General features: G+C 44.5%; 1 protein-coding gene across 1 annotated transcript in view; it reads right to left on the bottom strand.

Annotated features, from left to right (window-relative positions):
- The window catches only part of ZFYVE9 (zinc finger FYVE-type containing 9), a 56,019-nt gene extending 37,974 nt beyond the window's left edge, over positions 1-18,045 (bottom strand). Inside the window, exon 1 of the mRNA XM_018552457.1 lies at positions 17,992-18,045. The gene's annotated coding sequence lies outside the window, so the exon portion shown is untranslated. The remainder of the gene's footprint in view (positions 1-17,991) is intronic.
- Position 18,046: the final 1 nt, after the last annotated feature.

Genomic DNA, 18,046 nt, shown 5'->3' with positions numbered 1-18,046 from the left:
TCTTATTTGTATATCACTCGGCTGTAGATCCTCAAATCATCTCTGAATTGGTGTTGACACTGTCCTTCCTTCTGAAGGGTGGCTACTTTTGTCCCCCATGGTCCCCGTTTGTTTTGTCAACTACTCACCGCTCCAAGCTCGCTCCTGTGATGGACTACAGTCTCAATACAAATTAGTAAACTAAACGTGAGATTGTAGTCCATCACGGGAGAGAGCTTGGAGCAGTGACTACTAGAAGTAGCCACCCTCCAGAGGGAAGGGCAGTGTCGGCACCAATTCAGAGATGATTTGAGGATCTATAGCTGAGTGATACACAAATGATACAATTTTTGTTAATAGGTAAGGTACATGTAATTACTGTGTAATTTTATGTACTGTATAAATAAGCAAAGAAACAGTTGTACACAATAAAACACGTAGAAGAGAATTGACAATAAAACTGTCCACATACACCTAAAGACATTTAATTTAAAGATTAAAAATGACAAGAAGAGCGGACATTACCCACAATGGTTCCTGTGTATTTACTTACAAGTCAGCTGAACCTACCTCTGCATATTCAGTAAGTCAAATCAGCCATACAATAACCAAAGATTATTGACTTTTCCTGGTGTCTTTCAGTACGTGGGACACGGTGGTCTGCTTGTGTTCAGCAGTTGATATGTTGTCAATGCTGGGGGTGTACATGGTGTTATGTCCACAGACAAGCTCATATGTCAATTCCTGTTACAGCAATGAGGCCATCATAGGCATTTTGTAGTTGGTAGTATTCAGTCATCCGTGTAGAGACGCTGTTCAAGTGGCTAAACGTCATCCCATGCCCTGAAAATTAGGGACGGCTGTGTTTTCTGCTCTGCTTATTTATATCACAAGCATTTACTAGACTACCAGCAAGGCGTAAACACTGGCTTTAACATTGTGGGGGTCACTGGGGGGGTTTCACCAAAGACATGCCTGTCATTTCCTGCTTCGGTGCCCGGCATTTTCATTTTATAGTTCATGTGTACTGCAGGATTTTAGCATTCCCATGACTCTAGCCCTTTATCCCAAACAACATAATCGGATGCAAAAAAAATAAAAATTTACGTCACAGACAACCCATCCACCAAAATATACAAATCAGCGAGTTTCTCTACTGTGCTCTGCACTGTAATCAGGACCCATTGTTATGTCTGACAATGTATAGTTGTACATACACAGACAGATCCGAACAAAATCATCTCATCACAGTTGAGTATAATCAAGGCAGATTTGAGCATCCACAGTGATTAGCCATTACTTTACCCATATCGTTGAAGTAACAACAAAGACACCTTTAGAAATGTTTAGTAATGACAAATCTACAAACACATACTTCTAGATCACTGCCGGCTTTGTATTCCTTGCATTCCTTATTTTTATTTTCTTCCCCAGTCTTCTTACAGTGGCCATTTTTTTACTAAAGGCAGATTAATATATCTCCATTTACTTCCTGCAACTCTGGCACATGTGACTAGGACATGTGACCATGCACATCATCTCAGGGGAGGAAAATGCCTTTGCCTGAGATCTCATGAGATTACAGACGAGATTTCCCAGCAATGCTCTGCTGTTGTCACCTTCCCAAGGTGCAGTGCTTGGGCACAGACTGCATCACTAATGCCCAAGAGGAAGAAGTGGAAAAACAATAATTGTAAGTTATACTAGCATTGGGCAACTGATCGGACCGCCCTTGTGAAAGGAACCTTACACATTGGCTGCAATAAAACTGTACGACAAAAGAGAGAAAAGGGCGCCCAACCTGGTGCAGATAATCCTTTTAATTTAAAATGGACACCATAAACAAAAGTACAGGGGTACTTACAATGGTAGGTCAAACAGCAGCATATATGGATGATTTCAGAGAAACAGTTGCAAGACTGCAATCTGTCTGTGTGCCACTGAGTAGTGAAGTCGTTGACGCGTTTCTGAAGGGGGCGTGACCCCGGAAACACGTCAACGACTTCACTACTCAGTGGCACACAGACAGATTGCAGTCTTGCAACTGCTGTTTCTCTGAAATCATCCATATATGCTGCTGTTTGACCTACCATTGTAAGTACCCCTGTACTTTTGTTTATGGTGTCCATTTTAAATTAAAAGGATTATCTGCACCAGGTTGGGCGCCCTTTTCTCTCTTTTGTCTTCCAGTTTTACAGCCTCCCCGGCTGAAGTGGGGCAGCACCCCTAGCGATCCTGTACTTGTAACAAACACATCATCAAGATCAGTCCACAGCGCTTTTTCTTTTTTCTTAGCAATAAAACTGTACATTCTAAGGCAAAATCGCTGCAAATTAAAAGCAGAAAAGCATCCAACAATATGAATACAAGTCATGTAGACCTTTACCCTTACGGTTCAATGTATACTCATCCAAAATGATCAGAACCCTATTGCATATTTCTTAGTTATTAAATTCTGTGGCTTCTGATTGTAATGACAACTCATGCGATAATGAGCACATGATGTGAATTGTTTGGCTACATTATGTAATAGATCACAATCTCAGTTTGTGTATAAGCAAACACATCATAACTTACGCCTGTGAGTATCTTAACACTCACAGGCTTATACTGTAGACAGATGCAAAAAAACTATTTTCTGGTCACATAAAATTACATGTTCTAAAAGGCAAAGTCTGGTAGGCCAAGTCTCCTCTACGAGCCTGCCCTTCAATTCCTGGTATCTCTCTCTCTCTCTCACGTAGCAGTGTAGGATTGCAAAGACCTTTAGTTTGGGAAGACCAAACAATCTCTCATATGAATGGCCCATCATAGGAGAGTAAATTCTACAGGTCAAGACTAATTTTGGACAGAGGACAATTGGTTTGCAAGAGGCGTAAATGAGACCATCTGCGTCAAACTGGAAACACCTTTTTTTGAACGGGGTGGTGGCCTTCAACACCATCTGTCTATCACGTGTAATGCCATTTTATGACTTCTACCCCGGTGTTTCGACAACACACTTTCAGCCATGTAAATGGAAGATTTAACCACCGTACAGACTTAGTGACACCAAGGAAGGAATTATGTAACTAAAACGGGGAGGCTCCACAACTTTCACATCTCACATCCTGTTCTTGGACAATCAACATCTGCCTTTGCATGATGATGATGATGAGGATTGGATTAAGGCATCTGCGCAAATGAACAAAACTGAGGAAGTGGCTTGGCTAAGCTATGACACGTCTTCATATATTACAGATCAAGTTCAGTTGAATGTGACCAACCACCACCAGTTAGTGATTAATAAGCATTTAGAAAGTTTAAAAAAAACGGAACTGCTTGTAAAGCACTTGAAAATCACTTGCTAACACGTGCCATCATTATAAATGGGGCACTGGGAGTGAATACAAATGTTTATGAAGGAATGACAGCCAGTAAAATGCTGCAGATATCCCAGTACCCTTCTGAAAAGCTGAGCAACAGCCTGCATTATACCATCCATTTGTTACTCAGATATGTCCAGTGATAGGATGGAAGGCCACTGAGCGCACAAACTGCAACGGAGCACCGAGTATGAGCTCTCCTTTAGACTGAATGGAGTGAAGATTTGCACTCTTATGGGGAACATTCAGAAATGGTGATGGAGCCCAAGAATAACCTTGAGAAAACTAACTTTCATCTTGAATTCCTGATAAAGAGAAGTGCCAAAGCACTTCTGTAGCAATAAAGCACTCATTACATATTTATATAGCGCACTTCTCCCTGTGGACTCAAAGCGTTTATTCCTATGTTGCACCATGGCAGCCATCTTGGGCAGCTCTGATTTTCCAGCGCTGTTACTGTTTAGGATTGCGCCGCTAACCGTCCCGTTCCTTTACTCGGCCATTAAAAAAATTATCTTCCCAGAATGCAAGCACATCTGTGAATGATGGAGGGGTGCCTCCTCCATTCACAGAAAGCCTTGTATACTGAGAAAAAGATAGTAAGAATTTTGTGGGTGGCCAAAAGGACAAGGGGAAGGCAAATGGAACGCTCCTAATATAGTCTGTGACACCTTGCACGTGAACCAGTGGTACACAGACCTTCGGGTGCAGTGTGTCATGTAATTTTCACACCGGCGCGTCGGCTTGCGAGAGCTCGCAGTTGAGCGTGCCAAGATGAAAAATGTCATCTTCAGTTAACTGGCTCACGCATATAAACTCGTGCATCACGATGCGAAGTCCATTTGGTTGTAACACGCGAGCTGATTGGCTGAAGATGCAGTCTTTCATCTGGCCATGCTCAGCTCACACTGCATGCGAACGCCGCAGTTCTGCTTTGCTCCGCACAGCTTCGGATGCAGTGCGTCGCGGGTTCAACAGTTGCAACCTCTCCTGCCTGCAGTGCGGGAAGATCACAGCTGCGGACAGTAGACTAATATTACACTAACCAGTGGGCAGAAAATTGTGGGATGCGCTCCATTAGAGGTACATTAGTAGACTGGTGCTGTATACCCTCCACAAAATATGCTATACCTCAGCTTTAAACACCTGTGTCATGTTTCTGTAGACCGGTTTACTTCATACAATGCTCCACATCCATGCAATACATACCCAGACACAACTGACACCTAATTCCATCAAACCCTCATTGATACTCAATAACATGACGTAGAAGAATTGGAGGTTACTTTATATAACTAGGATTATGTGGAAATCTTCCTGCAATGTGATCTTATCCCTTCCCTGCAATAGGCATTGCCTAAGCACTTGAATCCATACTATGTTTACACATAAAGCAGACTAATTTCTTCTCCGAGTGTGAATAACCAATCAAGTTTTCACCACAATATATAAAAAACTAGCAAAACACCAGCTGCCACAGAAAGGAACACAATGTCCATCCAGAATGTGAATACAACATGATATTCTAACGATATATAAAAACAGCGAGATCCGTTCACCATCAGCAAAAGCACCGTGAGCGGGAAAAAGTAATCTCAGCAAGAGAGATTAACGCAGTGGAAGAATACCAACCACTACATGCAATCTGTTTGAAAGGTTTGCAAGGTTATACTGGGGAGACTGGGAAAACCTACCTAAGCAAAAACATGGCCAGATTGCATTTCTGCATAGACTTCAATTACCGGTTCTGTATCTGGTGAAACAACTGGCTGAGAGTTCCTCATGGATCCCTCGTGACGGTGCAACTCTAGAAAATAATGTTAAAGTGACACTAAACACTGGAGTTAAATCTTAAAAATGCATTCAAATATCTTAACTATTAACAGAAATGTATCTTATTTGTCTATCACTCGGCTGTAGATCCTCAAATCATCTCTGATTGGTGTTGACACTGCCCTTCCTTCTGGAGGGTGGCTACTTTTGTTCCCCTTGGTCCCGGTGTGTGTTGTAAAGTAGTCACCGCTCCCTTGATGGGCTACAATCTCATGTTCAGTTTACTGATTTCTATTGAGTTTGTAATCCATCACGGGAGTGAACTTGGATCGGGACTGCTTTACAACACACAGGGACCATCGGGAACAAAAGTAGCCACCCTCCAGAAGGAAGGGCAGTGTCAGCACCAATTCAGAGATGATTTGAGGATCTAAAGCCCAGTGATACACACATAAGATACATTTTGTTATAGTTGGTGTAGTTGAATGCATTTTTAAGGTTTAATTAATTAAGTAGCACTTTAAAGTGGACCTTGAACTATGGCCCCCACCGCCATCCCAAAAGGTTGCACTACAATAAAAATACAAAAAACCTGTTGGTAAAAATAGTTAATATACTTACCCCCAGCTTCCACCCACAGCACCGACAGAGGGTGGCGTCGCCATGCTTCCAGCAAGATCATGGGAGTAGCCGAGTATACCAACTCTTGCCGTATAGCTGTCAAACCAATGGTACATGTCAATGGGGCGCCGTACAGGTGACCCCCTCTTCCTTCTGGGATAAACTTGCTCCTCTAAAAGCTCTGGCATTTTTTTCTTCTTATTATGATTTATGCAAAACAGTTAAAAATGTTACTGTTGAATAAACCGGAGCATACCAAAATGTAAAAATTTGAGCTGGACACCACGGTTTTGATTACCCCGGACATTAAAAAGGGTTAAATGGATCTAAAACTACCCCACCAACAGTAATTTCACTGCAGAGCAAACGGCGTTGTCACCTTGTTATAGAAAGTGGAAAATCAATAGATAACCAGGTAATAAAACTATAGATGAGGAGAATCTGAAAGCCAGAAACTGGTGTGGTAATGCTATTGACAGATTGCTGCATACATGTCCTTGTTGCTGAACTTCAGGATAATCAAATATTGTCTAAATACAAGAGGCATGCGTGTTCCTACTTGAATCTTGCAGTGCTTTGTGTATTTCTTCTGTGCAGTAATCCAGTGTGAAACTTTGCCTCCGTGCGGGAGCTTCCTGTAATAAAGACCAGTCACTGCTGCTCTCTCTTATTGTGCTGGGTGACTGGTCATGTATCCGCCCCCTCCTGTAGTTGTCTGCCTGTAGTGGGTGGAGCCTGCAGGGCCCCTCCTACAGCTCAGCTCTTTGCACATGCTATGTACAGCCCAGTGATGAGGTCTCTGGCACCTTTACAAGGTACTGGATTTGGAAAGGCATTTGGTGCACACAAAGTGGATTCAAATCCTTTGTGGCTACTGAGGAATATATTTGAAGGAAAGCTTTTGTGCCCGGAGTTCAGCTTTAATTGTATTGAGAGACTGCAGCATACATGTCATTGCTGCCTTCGCCCATAGGTTTAATTTTAAAGTTGAAAATCCCTTTAAACCATCGTGCTGATTGGCAGCGCTTTGTGATTCAGCACTCTTTGATAATTAACGAGCTGTCATTTCAACCACAGCCTTTCGTTAAAAAGTAAAAAAAAAAACTTACGCATATAAATCCCTCTTGTAAATTACAATTACGCAAACCAGCCATTAAGTTCATTGCATCACACAGAGCCCGTCCGTCAACCTTTCAACGCACGCAACACTGTCTGACGGAGGACAGAGCTACAACCGTGCGGTCTAAAACTAGAAGATAAGGAGAAATATCAGTGGGCAGCGAAGTCAGCTCTGAGCCATACAAAGTAATTGTAATGCCAAGCAGGGTGCAGCCACGCAAGTGAATGGATCAGTTTGATCCAAGAACTATTGCCTGTGTCATACAATTCACAGATCAGAGCCCCCTGCTTGTTGCCGGTAATGAGAACAAATTTATCTAACCCAGCAGAGGTCCGCAGCTAGCCCAACAGTCGAGAGAGAGCACAGCGTATATAGTCCTACCCATGTAATGATACACGCTGAACGGGGATGACCTCATGCAGACAATGACCTACAAAAAGGTTGTCATAAGCATGCATCATTCATCCAGGGTGATTCACAGATGCCGTTTGCGCTGTCAAGTCAAAAACAGCTTCTTCTGTAAGAACGCGTTCATCTTGCATTGATGAAAACACATTTTGATCCACATGAATGCCCATTTTACGCATTTTAACATCAAGGCACTGAACATGAAGACCGGCGTGTATGTTGCACAGACTACAAATTGAATATACTTTTGTTTTATATCTATTGAAAGGGTTCAATCGCAGTGATGTCATCAGTCATAAAACACAAGCTGCAGCAGCTGTCTGGACCACTTTGAATACAATATTATTGTTATACTGTGACTCTGAAAGTATTATTGGCTTGCAATGTTACACCCTTTGTAAGCACTGCGATGCCCGGCATTGTTACAATATGCTACTCTGCTGTAACTTGAAAATCTTTAAAGTAGTGAACTTCGCACTTAACTTTATTGCCATCACATGGGGGGCTAAGAACCCCCCTATGTGATAGCCAATTCACATGACAGATCCTTTTTATGGAGACATCAGGGGTCTTCAAGACCCCTAATGTCACCTAGGGACCCCCAGAGAGGCTGATGAAGCAGAGATCTACTTCCCCAGCTTCTGAAGCTGGAGAGTGACAGCTGAATGCAGAAGTGATGTAATATACATCACTTCCCGCATTCAGGGACCGGAGAGGAGATCAGACGGAGATCGTGTACTGATCTCCCTTTGAACTCATGTCACAGAGCAGCCGTGTCAGTCCTGGCCGCACTGGGCCCAGCGGGTCTCGGGACCGGCAGTGACACCTGCTGCTAATACAAGCGATCGGGCACCTCTAGAGACGCCTGATCACTTGAATGTAAAGCTCCCGGCCTGCCTTTTAATTACAACGGCCGGATGGAAACCAATCGTCCGGCTCCAGCGTCCTCTCTATTAAAGACATTTAACCGCTTCTCCTCCCCTGAGATGTGCATGGTCACATGTCCTAGTTATATGTGCCAGAGTTCAAGGAAGTAAAGAAAGATATATTAATCTGCCCTTAGTAAAAATGCCCACTGTAAGAAGAATGGGGAAGAAAATAGAAATAAGGAATACAAAGCCGGCAATTATCTAGAAGTATGTGTTTGTAGATTGTCATTACTAAACATTTCTAAAAGGTGTGTTTGTTGTCATTTCAAAGATATGGGTAGAGTGAAGTTCTCATTCCTAACTGGAGTCTTCACCAATGAACTGTTACATATTACATACGCATTCAACAAGGAACTGAGATTTCAACACCACCCGAGAATAACTCCTTAACATATACAGTATATTCCTTTATTAAAAAAACATACAATCATAAATTAAGCCAAGATATATCCTCCCTGCACCTCATAAAACAGAACAACCTTGTTCAAAAAGTACCTATCCTACCACCCCAGACCTCAAACCATGTGAAAGCAAATTACAATATCATGCATTCAAGTATGGTGACCAATATAATAATAATATAAAATAACTATTGCACATACAAGTTCATTCTATAGGAGTTTTCCAGTATCCAAGGTGTAGTCACATAAAATGTATGTTTTTCTTGGCTGGCCTCAATGTAACTATAAAAAGTTTCCTTTTCATCTGGCTACCCTGTTTCCATGTATGCATACATCAATATATCTAGATATACATTTAGAGATAGTATCCTACAAAACAGACACTGATAGGTAATTGCAGGGTTTCTATTCTTTGCATGCTTATTTTTTTTCCTTCCCACAGTGGCCATTTTTACTAAGCTGTGGGTCACGGGAGGATGCTACTTTGTGTCCTCCCGTGACCCTTAGGAGAATTATGGGGAAAAACACTTACCCTATAATTCTCCTTTAAAGCAAGGTGCACATGGAAGGGCTTTAAACAATACAACAGCAAAAACCTGTCTAACCGCTAATTTAAAAACAGAAGTTTTAGATACACGTCTTCACTTGTATGAGTAGACAGTCTCCCAAATCAGCCATCTTTTGGTCCATATACAATCTCACATCTATGGGCAGCTTCTGACAAAACCAGCTGACATTAGGTTTCAAAACCTTGTCTGATTGTTAGAATTTTCCACATTGAAAGTCAGCTTTTTAAACACTCCAAGGAAATGAATACTTTTCCCAGCAGAGGGGCTGCCGCCGCAATGCAAGGGTTACCTATTTATGTCTATGAGACAGACAAAAACTGCTTTACTTACCTCATCCCACTCACCCAGAAGTCAGTGATCTCCTCTTTTCCCCCTCCATGCTGAAATGTCCCTCAGTGTCCTCATGTATAATGTAGGGCTATGGAGCCTGCATTGTTTTTGATGATATCAGTGGTCCTTAGACTGCATGACTGAATAAGAGAAGAGGCTGTGGGGACCGATTTAGCAGCCTGGAGGGCACCGATGAGAGGGGAGGATCAGGTAACCAAAACAGCTTCTTCCTCTCCTCTAGACATAACTATGCAGTTAATCCTTGCAGTGCGAAGGCAGCCACCCTACAAGGGAAATGTTTAATATGCCTGGAGGTGGCTGTACATTTCTCTCCTTGTTCAAGGGGTATAAGCAGTTCCTAACAATAAAAAGAGCTAAAGAAAGCGCCTCCATAGTGTAAAAATGTTATTTAATAGTAAAAACAGCAGCTCTAAGGCTGTACTTACAACAGTTTGGTAGAATAAAAACCAGTAGAATAAGGTGAGAGGACGGAACCCCTGGTAACCTCGATCCCTGTATTGATAAATGGTTAACGCGTTTCTGGGGCACGCCCCCTTCATCAGAACCGTTAACCATTTATCAATACAGGGATCGAGGTTACTGGTGTTTTACATCGCTCCAGATTCTCCCTGCCAGGGGTTCCGTCCTCTCACCCTAAGTACAGCCTTAGAGCTGCGTGTTTTTACTATTAAATAACATTTTTACACTATGGAGGCGCTCTCTTTTGCTCTTTTTCTCATAGACTGGTGTTCCATCTAATCTGTGGGAGCTGCCTCCACCGTGTTTGCTGTATTTTTACTGCTGGGCTCTTTTTGGATTTGAAGGCGCCGGTATTGTTTTGCAATTAGTTCCTAACAATACAAGTGCTGTTTATTGCACAGAGAAATTTAAGGAGTTAAAAGGAGAACTATGAGGTTGAGGCTTTTCCCCCATAGTTCTCCTTAGGGTAATGGGAGGACACAAACTAGCGTCCTCCGTCACCCTAGGCTCAGTATACCGCGAGCTACAGCTCGCGGTATACTGAGACGCTGCAGCTGAAGCGGATCCCGACAATTGTGCCGGGATCCACCCAGCTGCATGACTGACAGTTGGCTCTGCCTATCTAGAGGCAGAGCCAGCTGTACCCGCCCCCGCCCGATCCGCCAGTCAGCGCTGGCGGATCGGAGCGGGGAGGGGGGAATCCAGCCCCTCCCCTGTCACGGCAGAGAGCCGTGACAGGATTGAGAGGTGAGCGAACGCCGGTATGTGTTCCTCATAGTTCTCCTTTAATGAAGAATATATTTTAGGGCAGCCACCAGCCTTATAAATTGAGAAAACAATCACATTTCAAAGTTGCCCGGTCTGCCCCTGCTCTCCATCCTGACATGGTCTGCCGTGGACCCAAAAATCACGGCAGGGTGTCATCATCCAGGCTAGTACAAGTGATCTGGGTGATGACTTCCTGCATAATGATAAATGACAACTTGTAGTTGAGGAGTGGGCCCTGCTTGCCTGATATCACTGATTCCTAGGAAGCCAGCCAGCTTAGCAGCCAATGACTGAATCAGAGGGGGGCCTGCGCTGAGTTATGGCTGGAAATGGATGCACCGGCCTCAGCCAGCCATAAACCAGCACGGGTAGGCGACCGCGGTCCAGACAGAACAGCCACGTGGCCCTTGGTCAACCATTCAGTGACCACTGACAGGGTTTAGATATGCTATAGTGTGTAATGTGTTCATAATGTGTTACCAGCTAAAGCCTTCAGTGGCCTGGATCTGCAATGCACAACGAGGATGATCTTAACATGAAACTAAAAAGTCAACTGATTTACTAAAACATCTGACCTCATGCAATCTCTGCTTCTATTCTACTGGTGAACAGTGAATTCTACACTCATGGTTGAGACTTCAAGAGACAAAACCTATTTAGTATAGGCGACAGATTCATTTTCAGATGTTTATTCAGAAGCTTAAGGAAGGCATTTCGCTCTCCACCCCATAATGGCATCCTGTGTTTTCTCACAATGACTTGTGGCTTACGATGTTAACAAAAAGCTTCTGTTATTAAGTGGCAAGTTATATCTGAAGATCGCTCGGGGAAATGATGTCAACGTTTCCCTACAATGTAAATTAGGATTGTTTACATACAGGATTACCATTATAGAATGTTCGGGGGCAACATGAAGACACATGACAGACCCTGAAGATAAATGCACCTAACTCAGCTATGCTTGGTGTGCGTACAATGAAACGTTGACTTTCTTTCTCCTGATAGAAATGGAGGGACAGTGCTGGCAAAAGGTTTTTAGAAGCTGGCCCTCTTCTTAAAAGGAGAACTATGGGGTCAGTGTTTTTCCCCATAGTTCTCCTTAGGGTAACGGGAGGACACAAACTAGCGTCCTCCCGTTACCCTAAGCTCAGTATACCGCAAGCTACAGCTCGCGGTATACTGAGACGCCGCAGCCGGAGCGGATCACGACTTAGATGACGGGATCCGCCCAGCTGCGTGAGTGACCGCTGGCTCTGCCTATCTAGAGGCAGAGCCAGCTGTACCCGCCCCCTCCCCCGTCCGTTCCGCTAGTCAGCGCTGGCAGATCGGAGCAGGGAGAGGGGAATCCAGCCCCTCCCCCTGTCACGGCAGAGAGCCGTGACAGGATCGGGAGGCGAGCGAACCCGGTATGTATTCGCTCACCTCCCGCTCTACTGAGCCGACCTGTGACAGTCTCATTGTCACAGGTCAGCTAGAACTATGAGGTGAGTGAAAAGCACTCACCTCATAGTTCTCCTTTAAAGCTGAATTCCAGACACAAAAAAACTCCATATTTGTGCTAATGGAAAGCCTTGATCTGCAGGTAATCGCAGCCCCATGTCATTATTTGCACAGGGACTGCAAACAGCTGTGGGTGGTGGCAGCTGACACTGGATTATACAGCCTTAGGGCCCATTCACACCACATCCAGATCATCTCCAGACCAGACCGTTTCCGGACCCAAAATGCATCCTAATGCATCCCTATGCTATTTCTGGCCTCTGTTCCCACCAGCGCAGCCGGTTCCAAACCAGACCAGAAAAATACTGCACGTCTCATTTTATCTGGTCAGGAATGCACTGGAACTGCGGGCAGGTTCACACCATTTTCCAGACCAGATCTGGTCCAAAAAATGGTAAGAACCTGCCCTCATGGAGGAATAGGTGAGACTCCTGCGATCAGCTTAGGACAAAATGATTACAGTACTAGTTGTCAGTGATGACAAATCAATGTCAGAAGTCAGGAAAAGCAATCAATCAATTACAATTTGATCTTGTATTTAATGATGGAAATGGTCTAATTCGGGGGGGGCGACGACAAATGATAGTATCCCCTCTCAAACTTGTTTTCAGTAATGAATCCAGACCAAACAAGTAGACATTGCCCAGCAAAGTATTTCTTTACATTTTTGCCCAAAAACACTAATAGTTTGGAAACCACTGAAACAACTCTCTCAGCTCAGCTTCCCTGAACTTCCTGTTGAGTACAAGATCACAAGAGACATAGCAGACAGTAGCAGCTGTGCATCTACTGGCTTGGAGAAGGGAGGAAGGACAAGGATCGGGAAGCAGGAGAACAATTTGCCTTGCTCTGCCTGTGTGTTTGTGGAGACACACACAACTTACTAGCACACACAAGGGTTGCTCCATAGGACCCTGCAAGGGAAAGGGGCCACCCTAAGACAGGATAGCAGGAGGACCAGTGCTCAGGAGAAACAGCTTTTTCTGCAGGAAACTAAATGTTTTAAACCTCAAGGAGCAGCATCCATTGTAAGTGATTTCATCAGTATTTGAAAAAAGCTTAAAAACAGTTTGACTTGAATATATTTAAAACAGAATTTAGGGGCCAGTATGTCCAATCTAGGAGCCAGCTCCATTGACAACTAGAAAAAACCTAACCATTTAGGGGCCAGCTGTAATTTTTAGGGTCCATTCACACCATTTGTATTGGAGCTGCGCTGACCGTTGTTTCCATCGCAGCCCCAACGCAAGACAAGGCAATCTGCCTCATCATGGATGACGCCTATTCACATCAATGCGTTGCAATAGGAACATGGCAGTGTGCGCTGAAAAAAAGGCATTACTTTTTCAACGCAGTTGGATGCGACACGGTACAACCACCTCGCACACCCTGCTGTGCCCATAGAACTGAATGAAATGTCAATTGTGACATTTCAATAAAGTTCTAGCAAAAAAAAAAGTACACAGTACGATGTGCTGGGATCAGGGCTTTGGCACTGTGATGGGGCACCGCACAGCGTCTGGTGTGAACGGGCCCTTAAGGAGTATTGGTGGCATGGCTCCTGGGACTTGTACAGCCCTGTTCCAAACCTAAACAATATAATTTATATCAGAAGCGTAAATTATGATGTTGCAAATTAAAACCTCCATTTATTTTTACTGCCGCTCATGAGAAATCAATTCTGGCACAATAAAAGGCACCGCTCCATATCATGAGATCCGTGGCACGAGCACAGTGGCGAATGCTATGTTAACAGCAGCGGGAAAAGAGAATCGATTAATTGCCTCGTATCGCAACTCCGCAGACGTGAAATTGTCACACTCACCCGACTGCTTCCCACACATACCCGAACCTTCAAAATTCAAATCAAAAAAACATCAACAAAATGGACCCAAAACACAAAAGGTTGTGACATAAAAATCCAAGGCACAAACTACAAGCCAAAAGTTTCCTCATCCTTATATTAAGATTAACATACAATCCAACTTTAAAATGTATTTCCGCGTTTGCAGCTAAATTACGATAACACCTATTTTACATCGGTTACATGTTCCCCATCACTAGGGATGAACCAATACCAAGTACCGTACTCGGTACCAGTACAGATACTTTTCCAGGTCCAGGACTAGACTAGAGAAAAATACAAAAGTTAGGAGGCAGCTGTCATTTGTAAGGAGCACACGGAGCTCCCGGGATTTGTACATCTCTGTTTTAATGTACGATTTTGTTTTTATAAACATATTTAAGCACGGCACCGATACCATTTTTGCAAGTACAAGTACTGATACTTGGCCAAGTACTCACAGATACAAGTACTGATACATTTTTGCTTATGGTCATGTGACAGTTTTTCTAAAACAATACAGACTAATGATTTCAGGACAGTGGTGGAGCGACAAAGTCATGTCCCAGCTGCAACCCTGGTAGTTCTCATGAAAATGCCAAATAAACGGCACTGGTATCTGAACATCTCTACCCCATCACATAACTTTAAAAAATGAAAAGGAATTGTTGCGGACATATTACTCACTCTTTTTTGAAGTAATTATTTACTCTAAACTGAATTCTCCCCTGCTATGTAATGTTGAGGGGCTGGAGGGTTGAGGTTTACCACAATTAACCCCGTCTGTACTGTGCTGGCAGATCTTATCAGTTGTAAACAAGATTTGAAGACCCTCTGTCATAAAAAGGGTTAAAAAGGTATCTATGGTCAAAAACTGAACATAAATCTGTATTTCTATATTGAGGTTCTATCCCATCCTAATAACCAGATCCATCTAGAAGTCTGTAAATTTACTGATTGAAGATGCCAATAGGATGGACTTCCTCAATGCACTGACACCATTTCACTCAGCCCTGTGAATATGCGCTTCCTGGTGTCAGAGCCTGCCTTCTGAACTACAACTCTACGTCTGAACAATGTAACATTATCATTGCTTAGGGAAGCAATGCATGATGGGATTGAGAAATCGAGAATGCCTCACATCAATCAGCAGGGAAAGAGAGGCAAAGCTCACTGGGAATCCAGGAAGTTGATGGAAGTGATGGACAGACGGAAGGCAGCACTCACTACATAAAAGGGTTTTTCCAAGTAAGCTTTGATCGCATTATCAAAAACAACTCTATGTATTCCTATTACAATGCTGATGTTATAATAAGAATGGGACTTTACATCTCCTTTAATGATCTAGATCAGGGGTAGCCAAACTCCGGCCCTCCAGCTGTGGTGAAACTACAAATCCCATGATGCATCTCTCTCTGGGAGTCATATCTGTGGCTATTAGAATCTTGCAATACCTCATGGGATTTGTAGTTCCACCACAGCTGGAGGGCCGAAGTTTGGCTACCCCTGGAAGCATTGTAAGGTATTGAGGGGAAGCTCAGTCTGTCCCTGGCCTCTCTATGGGGACAGAGTTCCCGTCACTTTGAAGTTGTACAGGGAAGCTACAAAGACAATTCTAAAAGGTAAGAGACAGTTACGCTGTATGAATAGGATGATAACACATATAGAGGGTTCCCCAAATCTGACTGGAAATCGGGGATGAACAAAAGAATATGGAATTCGGAAGCCGGTCTGTCCAATCCAGGAGCCAGCAGGATTTTTAGGAGCCAGCTCCATAGAGAAAACCTCAAAAGTTAGGCACCAGCTGTACATTTTTAAGGAGCATTAGCGACCTGGTTCCTGGGATTTGTCCAGCCCTGCCGAAAACCCACAAAAACAAATGGACAAGGGTTGTCATTGCTGCCCCTATTCTGGAAATGCTATGCATTCTGAGACATAAATATTGACCATACAAGTCCCAGCTGACGCGATGTTAGGAACACAAAACACCTCCCCCTCTCCTCATCTCTATATTATACTGGGAAGTGTTCTGTAGTCCACAGACTTTTTCCCCATTGGTAAGAATTCTGTGCACTTCCTGCACTGTAGTCACTACAGGGGGCGTGGGGGGCGGAGGAAGCATTATGCGTTGGCGGTATCAGATCTCAGAAATCTGACACATTACGTAAAACAGCGACACAAATCCATGAAACGTCCAATGAGAAATGTCATTTTATGCCCTGATGGAGTCTTTGGACCCCCAAAACGCGCATGCTTCCTCTTTTTGACCCCCACGGTGGAATATAATTGTATCTGGACTATCAATCAGTAGTACGGAGCTTCAGTGGGAGCAATGTGTGGGAGTGCTGAGGTGTGGGGAAGCTGGCGGCCCAATGACCAGATTGACCTCTTCCAATATCATCAAAACACTTCTGGATAGCGACACCAATACCACAACCTCGGGGCCCATCGCTGGTTCTCCACTGTGCCAAGCACTCAAATAAATGGGCCGCCCATAAACCGCGTGAACCAACATGCGTGCATTTAACAAGCCACAGCAGACGGGGGCAGTGTACGGGGCCTAATATAAAAACGTCTCCCAACCCTACGCTCCCCCCATGGGGCTCCGGCTCAGACAACTCCGGGTAGTCCTCCATTAGCAGTGACGTCCTGGAGAGGTGATTGAGTGCACTGTGGTGGCCTCTGGCCGTTCTTAGATGGCAGGATATGCTGGGATTTACAGTTCCCCTGTTGCCAGTGCTCACACTGGTTACCCATACACACTGTGGCACCCCCTATCTCAGAGATGGGCAGCTCTGGCCCCCCAGCTGTGCTTCATCTACAAATCCCATCATGCCTCTGCGAGACATGTCTTTAACTATCAGTCTTGCAATGCCTCATAGGACTTGTAGTACCACAACAGCTGGAGAGGCAGAGTTGCCCACCCCTGCAGACTATCTGTATATTCTCTGCAATGCATGCTGGGACCTGTAGTTCCCCTGCAATCAGCACTCACTAGCGAGATCACCGATTACCCACAGGCACTGTGACATCCTCTATCTGCATATTCCTTGCAGGACATACTGGGACCTGTAGTTGTCCTGATACCAGCACTCAATAGTGAGGTCACTGGTTACCCATAGGACACTATGTCACCCTCTATCAATATAATCATTGCAGGGCATGCTGGGACTTGTAGTTCCTCTGTTGCCAGCACTCACTAGAGTAATCACCGATTGCCCATAGACACTGGCGCACCCTCTATCAGTATATTCTTTACAGGACATGCTGGGACTTGTTGTTCTCCTGATATCAGCAAGCACTAGAAGGGTCATAGGTTACCCATAGACACTGTGTCATCTCTATCATTAAATTCCCTGCAGGGTATGCTGGGACTTGTAGTTCCTCTGATACCAGCACTGAGAGGTCACTGGTCAGGCACACACACGGTGTCACCTCTATCATTATATTCCCTGCAGGGTATGCTGGGACTTGTAGTTCCTCTGATACCAGCACTGAGAGGTCACTGGTCAGGCACACACACGGTGTCACCTCTATCATTATATTCCCTGCAGGGTATGCTGGGACTTGTAGTTCCTCTGATACCAGCACTGAGCGGTCACTGGTTAGGCATACACACTGTCACCTCTATCATTATATTCCCTGCATGATATGCTGGGACGTGCAGCCCCCCTGCAGATGGCATGGTGCAGGCATGCCGGTCTACCCAAGCAGAAGGGTGACGCAATGGTGCCCCCTGGGGATGTTCAGCTGGCAGGGTACGCTGGGACTCGTAGTTCCCCCATGCAGCAAGAGAGTCACGGCTTTCTCCGGTGAGGTCAGTGACGCCTCCGGGGCTCTGTGCTGCCCTCTAGGGGCGGAAAGGACCCATGTGCCCGGCTTTGCCCTTGTTGCAGGCTACTTACCAGGGGGCTCCTCATGCCTGGCTGGCGGCACAGGCTCCCGCTCGGAGCAGCTTCC

This window comes from Nanorana parkeri, unplaced genomic scaffold, assembly GCF_000935625.1.
Source record: "Nanorana parkeri isolate BGI_ZX_2015 unplaced genomic scaffold, ASM93562v1 scaffold89, whole genome shotgun sequence".
NCBI classification, from domain to species: Eukaryota; Metazoa; Chordata; class Amphibia; order Anura; family Dicroglossidae; genus Nanorana; species Nanorana parkeri.
The sequence above is the reverse complement of the archived record's forward strand: the minus strand, read 5'-3'. Positions and strand labels throughout refer to the sequence as shown.